Source organism: Microtus ochrogaster, chromosome 17 (assembly GCF_000317375.1).
Source record: "Microtus ochrogaster isolate Prairie Vole_2 chromosome 17, MicOch1.0, whole genome shotgun sequence".
NCBI classification, from domain to species: Eukaryota; Metazoa; Chordata; class Mammalia; order Rodentia; family Cricetidae; genus Microtus; species Microtus ochrogaster.
In genome coordinates, this window is record NC_022019.1 from 27345539 (window position 1) to 27355364 (window position 9826).

Here is a 9826-nt window from a genome sequence, read left to right on the forward strand (position 1 = left end):
GAGCCATAGATCTCCAGGGTTCACAGCCGTTCATCAGTCCCGACTAATTGCTGTTGTCTGACAGTTTTCCTCAGGAGACATGAACAAGCATCATGCCACCACAGATAGGGAATAATGACAAAACAAGGTACAGCTAACACTGAAGCATCATGCCACCACAGATAGGGAATAATGACAAACCAAGGTACAGCTAACACTGAAGCCCGGTTGATGAACTACTGCGTTTATTTTGGCGGTAATTACAGCAATGTGGGATAAGGGTTACCTACATGAGAAAAATTACTCGAAGATAGCTGAATCACTAAAACCCACCCCTGCACCTGTGATACTCGTGAAAGCTAGAACTCTGGAGCACAACAAGCAAATCCTAGGTAGCCGAACTGGTTGGACAGCGTCATTCCCTAAAAGCTCAGCTGGTCTGAAAGTTGTCAGGACAGCTCACCTGGTCTTGATCTCTTTGGGTGGGTTGGTTGACCTGAGAGTGTCTCTGAGCTGTCCTTACATACCTGTACATGCTTGAGGAACAAAGGACCTAAGGTATGTGATCAGTTTTAGGGAGTTAGTAGAGTTTTTGAATTGTTTACTTTCTGAGCTTAATGTGTTTCCCTTACATCCCACATCTTAAAGAACTTCCTACAAAGTCGAAAATTTATCTTAAAGAAAATCACTACACACTTGCTAAGCTCAGTGAGAAACCCTTTCTACAAACACAGATGGGCAGCTCCTGAGGCATGACATCCAAAGGTAATCCTGACTCCACACGCATTAATATATTTGCACATACAAGCAAACAGAGCAAGATTCACAGTGATAATCATGTTATCTAGATATACTACCCAAATAAAAGCACTCACACACAGCAAGGAATTCATAATAATCATGTTGTTTACACAGACTACCCAAATCTCAAAGAACTGCAAAAATTCAAAAGGAATATAAATTATTTTATGAATTATTTCATTTTTACAAGTAAATCTATGTGTGTGAATTAAAAAAAAACCGGATGGACATAAAAAAATATGGCAATTATTGTTTCTGTGTGATAGACTAAACACTATCTTTTTATTTATAGCAAGTATGTGTTATATATAATTTAGGTAAACTGAAGCTAAATTTTGAGGAAAAATAAAAAAATACGTTTTTTTTTCTGGTCATATAAATGCATAATACTAATATATGACCAGAAGGAAGAAATCTGCATCATGAGGAAAGAGCCATAGAGCTCAAACACTGGGTGATCAACAGGCGACAGAGTCAACATTGGACCTGAGACCCTGGACCTTGCTTCTGGGTGACAGGAAATAGCAGTTAAGGACTTGCTTTCTCTTAGTAACTTTGAAAGTACGTGTGACAGTGTCTCAACAGAAGAGACCCAGGCCTGGTGGCTCCATTTCCATTACTGAAGATACTACAGAAATGCCTTTGTGTTATCTTCTTGGGGTGGGGTGGGGATGATGGAAATGCCTTGCAGGGTATTCTAAGGCAGTTCCACCTGCTCTCTGATCATTTAACAATTCATCATTCACCCTGTGCGGAACTTCCATTCGCCCCCCTGTCCCCCTGTCCCTGACCCTGCTGTGTGCTGCAGTCTCCAATAGGAATCTAAGCAAGGGCCTCCCCATGGCTCCTGTGCTCTGTCTGCCTGACAGAGGGCTGGCGGGCACAGGAGGAAGGCGGAGGGAGAGAGGGAGCATTTATTCCTCAGACATCCTTTTCCACCTGAGAAACAACTCATGGTCCCAGGCGTTTTCACACCTCTTCTTCAAACCTAGGGGTGGAGACACATCCTACCTCTGTACCACACTGCCTGCTTGGGAGCCCTGACTCTCTCTCTGCCCGCACCTTAGAAAATGGCCCTTTTATTCATCTCTCCTCAGATTACGCAGTGGAGCATGCCATCTGTTTCCTGCTAATACAAAAGCTTATCTGTAGAACCGGTTAAGAGGTCTACACCCTGTATTTTTTGTTGTTGTTATTTGTTTGTTTGTTTGTTTGTTTGAAAAAAATAAGAAAGAAGAGAAGAAAAAAAGACACTCATTAAATATTGTTTCATCAGCTCCATGATGGCCCAGGAGACTCAGGGGATGTGGTTCGGAATGGTCTGCACCGACCAGACTCTGCCCTGACTACACCTCTTTGCTCATTTCTTTCCTCTTCATTTCCAAAGCCACTATCTGCTTTTTTTTATTTTTTATTTTTATTTTTTTTTAGATTTGCTTCCATTCTCTAGAGCCCCTTTGCCTAAGCACTGGAAAAGCAAAAACAGTGCCTAAAATATACATCTCCCATTACTAGCAGCAACTAATTAATGGCAGAGAGTGTCAGTCGATAAATATTTCAGGTCCCTAGTCTTTCGTAGGGACAAATACGAGGTGTGCCATACAACACCCCTACAACGCCCCCTGCTGGGCGGGATGTTTCCCGCGACTGAACCGGCACACTCAGTTTCTCCCGTGCCCTTTCCTTTCTCTTCTCTCTTTCACGTCTCCAGTGACCTCTGTGTTTTTCCTTGTTACGTTCTCACACAGCTCTTCTAATCAATTTCCCATCTCAGGGCACCCAGAATTTAAATCAGCCACCACATGACACGCATTAGAAAATAAAATTTAACATGCAATGGTGTAAAAATATTTTTTATTTGTTATAAGCAAATAACCCATGTTTGAAATCAGTGTTCTGTGATCAACTGGGAGTTCATGCCATTTGTTTTTAGCCCATAAGAATTTTCTGAAGAACAATGCCCTAGGAAGAATTCATTTCTTTTCATGGGCACCTTTTAAATTCTGCGGTAAGAGGTTATGAATGTGCAGCTAGGATGAAGTCTCTTTACCTATTAGGTGTGACTTGACGCTGTTAAAGACAGTCAGTGGGGCATTCCTTGCCAGGTCTCTCAGAAATACATGGCTGTAAGGAAGGACCAGTGCTCGACAAGCTAGGGTCCTTGCTTGTAGCTGTTTTCCCAAGAGCGTGAGGGAGGGGGAGACTCAGACCAGATTCATCTCTCAGGTCTCCTCTAGAGAACAGGGATCTCTGTAAAACCAGAGCAGTGGATGGAAACGAGACCAGAAGACACGGTTCATTACCTCCCTATTTCAGCCATTTACTTTGATGAGTGAGGTGACCAAGGTGGAAGAGTTTGGATGGCTCTCCCAGACCATTCTGCTGACGCCTGGAAGGTCAGGGCTCAGCCCCAGGTGTTGAAGTTCTAAAAAAGTGAATTCCCTTTGAAAATGCTACTTATTCTCCTTCCGAATTATTTAAAATCCCTGCATAATTCTATGATATACATGTTTACTCTTTTGATTTTTTCTCAGATAATTGTTGCAATTGTATCAGAAAGCAAAAAGGTTTTAACATAATTACCAACATGGGTTGATGTTAATTATTTACAGAAATCATTAGAAAGTTTATATCCATTGTAAGTCTGACTTTAAAGATAGGAAGTGGAATATAGATCATTTTCTTTTTCCTCCAAATTTCCAGCAAGGGACCTAGTGTCATATAAACCATCAGTTTTGAGGATGCTTACCATTTAAAAAAAAAAAAAACATGTTTTAAAACAAAAATGTAAGGCATTTATTCAGATCAACAAAGCAGTATGAAACAGTGAAACAGTAAATGCCTTCCATGGTCTATTTTGATTATTTATTGAGAGGAAAGTTATCTTTTACTGGTTTAAATTCTACGTTATATCTCAGTTTAAAATAAATTAAGTGAAAGAATAATCGCATTCTTTTGACATCCTCAGAATATAGTACAGATGTAAACAACAATTTCAGGAAGGTAGTTGAATAAATATCGAAGTTATTTCCTGGGGTGTGTGGTGGTGTGGTGGTTATATTTTTCAAAGCGTTATTAATAAGCAAGCAGCAGGTCTATAGATGAGTTCTCCCTCTGAGTTGGCATCTATCATAAAGAATAATGCGTGAGGCTTGTTTGTGACCTAGCTAATTGTGACATATTGGTAAATACTAGTTTAAGATGTTTAGACATGTCTAAGTGCTTAAAAGTTAGAATATAATGCATATGAAAACAGTTTTAATAATAAAATTCAAATGGATTTTATGAATGTGTTTAAAAGATATTACATCATTGCATGTCTTGATTGGTTTGAATAGCAATTAATTTGTAAAGCTTCTTTTCCAACAGAACTAGGCCACTATTAATAGATTTTTAATCACTTATAAATTAAAATGCAGAAATGTTATACTGTCCTATGATAAGCCTACACATTCTATTTCTGTAATATTTGTTTCTACCTACATAAGAAGTAACATTATTTGTTAGAGAGTGGGGGAAATTAAAATATGGATAAAATGTTAGCACATAGAAAGCAGTCACTCATAATTAGAGACAGTCTTTAGAAATTTCATATGTTTTTTTTTACCTTTGCTATACAGATAAAATCGATTTGAAATGAATCCTGAGTGTCTCCATATTTTTTTCTTTAGGCATTAGAAATTGTATTTAGCTCACCTTCCTTTGTTAACGTTATAAAAACATTATAAACCAAATTAATCTCTTTGTGACCCAGGCTTGTGATAGTAACCATAAATTACAAAATAACAGCAGACGTTTGCCTATTTGTTTTTCTGGCCCCTTTCAATCTCTAGCTGTCACTTGTCCTTTCTTGATTATCTCTTAATCTAATGTAACATCTGTGAAAGAGGGACCAAAACTACTAATCTCAGTTTTCTGAGGCTAAAGAGATGGCCCAACAGTAAATAATCGAGGCTCTGAAGACTCTCAAACTCCAGTGGTTCCTGGCCTTTGGTGCAGCTCCTTCTGAGTTTCGGGCTGAGAAACCAGCAGATCTGTAAACCAAGTGAGGGTCTGGATTATAAACGTGGACTTGTGACCACCACTAGCAACATCCAGCCTCAGGACTTCCACTACTCCTGAGCTCATGTCGCCTGTGGAGGACTCCCATGTACCTCTTTACTTGGGACTCTCAGTTCCCCTAGCCATACCTGAACAGTATGGGGGATACAACAGAGGCTAAAGACAGAGTGACTAGCCCCACTGGAGCAAACACTGGCAAAGCAGCTACAAAGCAGGTGACATTTGCTCTTGGGAAAGAGAGGTAGGACCTGGAATAAGAATGGCGGTTGGAAGATCCTGGCTCTCGGCAGCAGTGATGATCAGGCTTGTAAGGACCATCACTGGACATGACCAGGTACTGGGCCTCTTCCATAGTTAAACTGACCAGCTTCATATTCAACTTGCCAGGTGGACTTTCGCCCCTTCCTTATCCAGCTTTTGAGGCAGGAAGAGAACTCCAACAAGTATTTATCTTCATGGATCCTCAACTTTATCTGTGCCATCACTTGATTTGTGAAGGAGTTGTTCATCATGAGGCCGGGTGGCCCAGGGCTCAACCCAGGTTGACCAGTTGGCCTCAGCCCACAGGAATACGCTGTGCCCATTCTTTGGTCAATAGCTGTTTTCCTGGGGCTTGATGGTCACCTTCTCCACAACGTTCTCATTGAGCTATTTCACATCTATCTCCACTTTGAAGTGTCCAGTGTTACACACAATGGTATCATTCTTCATCGGTTTCAAGTGCCAGCCAAGGATGATATCAACACAGCCTGTGGTGGTGACAAAGATGTTGCCATCCTTACTGGTCCTGTCACCTAATAGCCCTTCATGGAAGCTTTCAGTGGAGCTAATCTTGGTGATGATGACTTGGACCCTGAAACCCTTCATAGCCTGGGCATAACCCTTGCCCATATCACCAAAAACCTACTACCACTGCCATTTTGCCCAAAACCATCATATCTGAGGCCAGTTTGATACCATCTATTAGGAACTCTCAGCAGCCATAGAGGTTGTCAAACTTGCTGTTGGTGACAGAATAGTTGATGGTGATAGCAGGCTTCTTCTGTATCCCCTTGGTCGTCATGTTGAGATACTGTGGACCACAGTTATAGATGCCTCAGATGCCTGACAGAAGCTATGAGTATTTGTTGTGAATGAGGTCATTAGGGTCACCAGAATCATGTTGAGTCCCTCTTTGAAGTGAAATGCCTGCTCAGTGCACCACAGATACATTGGTATACAGAAACAATTAGTCAAATTCTAACACAGTTCGCTATGTGCATATTTACCATTATCATTCACCATTCACAACTGATGCTTAGAAAGGTCTGCTGAACTAAGTTTCCATCCTAACTAAAACTGTATAGCAACTCTAATCAAATAGTCAAAATCTTCTCATAGTTAATGAGCATGTAGGACCTAAGACAGTAACTAAGTCAGCAGTTCAGTTGCAAAGCCTGTAGTTAAAAAATAAGAAATATAGTGTTATCAGAGGGGTTCTGTGACCCCCATGTCCCTCGCACCATCAGCATCCCACTGCCTAATGCCCAGTTGATAATACTTGGACAAACTTACTTTCTGTAAGCAGCAGGACAATTAGACATGTATTAAATTGAAGTCAACCACTTAGAACTGATGGGGAATTACCATAACACATACCTACTGACCCTTTAATGATATCATTTTTGTATTTTTTAGATTACATGCCTAGTTGCAGAAATAGTGGGAATGTATCACATAAAGAAGAAACCTGCCACCAGAATAGAGCTGGAGGGCTCTAAGAAAAGGGGGAGGGGAACAAACTGCCTACTTAATTCATTTCAGAGGCTAGTATACCTCTGTCATGTCATAATGCCATCAATAGCATTTTAAAACAAGAATTTTCAACTTCAAGGTGTATGTAGTAATGTGTTTAGCTTTTGAAGTCACTGACAAAAAGGATCTGATAATGTTCTGTGTTATGACACTTCCATTATCCCACAAAATGAGGACTCTCTTCCTTTAAAAAAAATGTGGTTTGGGGCTTCAAAGAGAACAGTTCTCGCCAACTACCATTGAAAGGTTCGTTTTCACTGTGTGCAGAGTACAAACTGCAGTACGGAAGTGAGACTGACTCAGTCGGTGACACAATTAGAGAGTTTGACATGGGGTTAGCAGGGCGGACACTACTGCTATGCAACCTTGACCTGTTACATTCAAAGGTACAAGAAAAATACAAAATCCTCTGTTGTACAGTGAGTTGGAAGTGGTGCTGGCTTCAGCACATACCTTCTTGACTGACTTTAGAAAGTTCCTAGAACAGCCGTGTTACTTGGAATTCCGGGGTCTGGATCAATACACTCAGGAAGTGTGCGAGGTGTAAAGTGAATCCTGGAGGACACACAGTAATTGACGTTCTACGAATAGCTGGCGGCGGACCTAGCTAGGTACAGCATCCTTTCTTCCTCTCGGAGATCAGATTAGACAAAGTCAAGCGTTAGAATGATTGACACGCTGACAATCTAATAAAGGCTAGCGTGGAGGATCCATGGCGCATGTGCTGACAGAAGGCTGGTGACTGATGTTGACTTTCACACTCCTGAGATGTGGGCAGGAGGCAAGTCAACTCCCACCATTCATCATGAGAGCAGACCAGACGGCATCTTCTTTAGTCACACACAACACCAAAATAAGAAAAAGCAGGCACTTCAATTTGTTTTCTCTTCAGTGATGAATTAAACACCCAGTGTTCTTTACAGAGAAAGCACAGAGGGGTGTCCTTCTAGCAGCCCCTTTTGGGGTGAGGCAAACAGAACAGAAGGTGCTTTGCTGTAGCAGGAAGATAGGTAAGAATGCCAGTAACAGATCAGAGAGACTTCTTCTCCTCTTGGGTCTTCAGCTAGGAGCTAAACACTTCTCCGTATTGTTGTGAACTTTAATTCCATGATAGATATTTATTCTCAAACCATTTTAATGTTTTCCCTTTTAAGTGACCTTAAGCTGGTCATCTGATGGATAACTGTTATACCATTTCCTTGTTCCTGGCTGTCTTCAGTTGGCTGGACTGTCATCAAAACAGCTTCAAAACTAGCTATGAAGACCATTGAAGTCATTGTCACTACGGAAACCATTTCTGTTACAGGAGGCCAAGTTGGCTCAGTCAAGGCTGTTCCATGCAGCTTGCAACCAGTTCATGGGAGAGAACACTTGCCTTGAAAACCTTCAGTGACCTCTTGATGACCCTCTTCTTTTTGTAGCAATTGGTTCCCACTTAAACCCAGAGGAGCACTTTCATGGTAGCTTAATAAAAGTTCATGATTGGGCGATCAAGACACCGCAGTCATGTAAGGCTATGACAGTAGAAATGGGAACTGAACACATATGTGCCCTGTCCCCTTTATTCTCGCTGTACAAGCAGCCGGAGAGTCTTTTTGATCTTTTTAGCCTCCTGGTCTCCTTTCTTTTATACTAGCCCTGACATTGCAATATTAGGTGCCAATAAAAGCTTCTCCAAAATGGTTTTTCCTTGCCAACTTTGATCTTTCCTGTGAGGAGAGTTGGCTGAGCTGGTTGCATGAAGAACAAGGGAACAAGGCTGGAGAGATGGCTTAGCAGTAAAGAGTACTTGCTGATGGGCTAGACTTTGTTGACTCCCCGTGGGAAGCCTTACCTACCCCAAGGAGTGGATGGGTGTAGGATAGGGGTTGTGAGGGGGGAAAGGTGGAGGAAACAGGAGGAGGGGAGAGAGTGGGGCATGGATTGGGCATGTAAAATGAGAAAAGATAGGTTTTTTTGTAAAATAAGTTAGAAAAAAGAATACTTCCTGTGTTGTCATGGGAAATGTGCAGATTTCCTGTAACTCTAGCTCCAAGGGGTGCAACCCCTCCTTTCACTGTCCCTTTACAGCTCGCTCTCTCTCTCTCTCTCTCTCTCTCTCTCTCTCTCTCACACACACACACACACACACACACACACACACACAAACAAATAAAATAAATATAAAAATCATTTTAGGACAAGATGCCAGACTAGCAGGTCCAGAGAGCAGCAAAAAGCAAACTTTGAAGAAAACCTGGAGTGTGAAGATGACCAGTCATGGGAACTGAAGATAAAAACTGCAAGCTCTGGTCTCTGGGAAAGTTTCTAAGAACCACCAAGGTTTAAAAATTGAGGGTTTCAAAGCTGAAGCCTAAAAGGTATAGAATAGCTGCTGGGTGCTTCATCAATGGTACTCAAAGTCCAAAGCCATAAGCTCTGACCCTAGTACCTGGAGCTATAGATCACTGAACTCAAATGCTTGAAGCAGTAAGCCACTGGTTCTCAGAGCCTGGAGCTGGAGACCTCTGCTTTGCAAGCCTCGCCCACAATCTCCCACAGCCATCAACACCAAGAAACTACTCTTTTCTTGTACAAAAATTCCAAACAAATAAAACAAAAAGACCCTGGGTCAGCTGCACATGATCGGCACATGGGCATCTACACCTATGGGGACAGCAAAGTCAATAGCAACTTGAAATTCTTTAAAAAAAATACTTCAGTGTGGTAGTCTGAGCCCTGACAATGATGGAGATATAGAATAACTCTATCACCTCCAACCTCCCTCAGTACCTCGGAAGTCTACTTCTGCTTCCCTGGAACCTAGCAGCTAGCAATCTGATGGATGGGATTGTGGGCCCAACTTTTCCAGAAGATTCTGTGAATGCAATCATACTTTGAATCTGGCTTCTTTTACTCAGCCTAGGGCACATTTGAGATCAGGTCCAAAATCATGCTTCTTATCATTTGTATGAATCGGCTGTTTCGTACAATACATGGTATTACGCAATACAGGCAAACATATCCATTCTCAACTAAGAAGAAAAATAAAGATTTGAAGTCTATTGTCTTAAAAGATCTCTTTTCTTGGAAATTCCAATGAACTTAAGAAGCAAAATGTTCAGAACTTCTGCTTTGGGAAATAGGAAAATAATTTTTCAATAGTCAGTTGGTGTAGGAGGGCCTTCTGTCTATGTGTTGCTTTCATTGG

The 9826-nt window shown here is 41.4% G+C and overlaps 1 pseudogene; it reads right to left on the reverse strand.

Moving 5' to 3' along the window:
* Positions 1 to 4960: 4960 nt before the first annotated feature.
* On the reverse strand, positions 4961 to 6054 carry LOC101990718 (annotated as a pseudogene).
* Positions 6055 to 9826: the final 3772 nt, after the last annotated feature.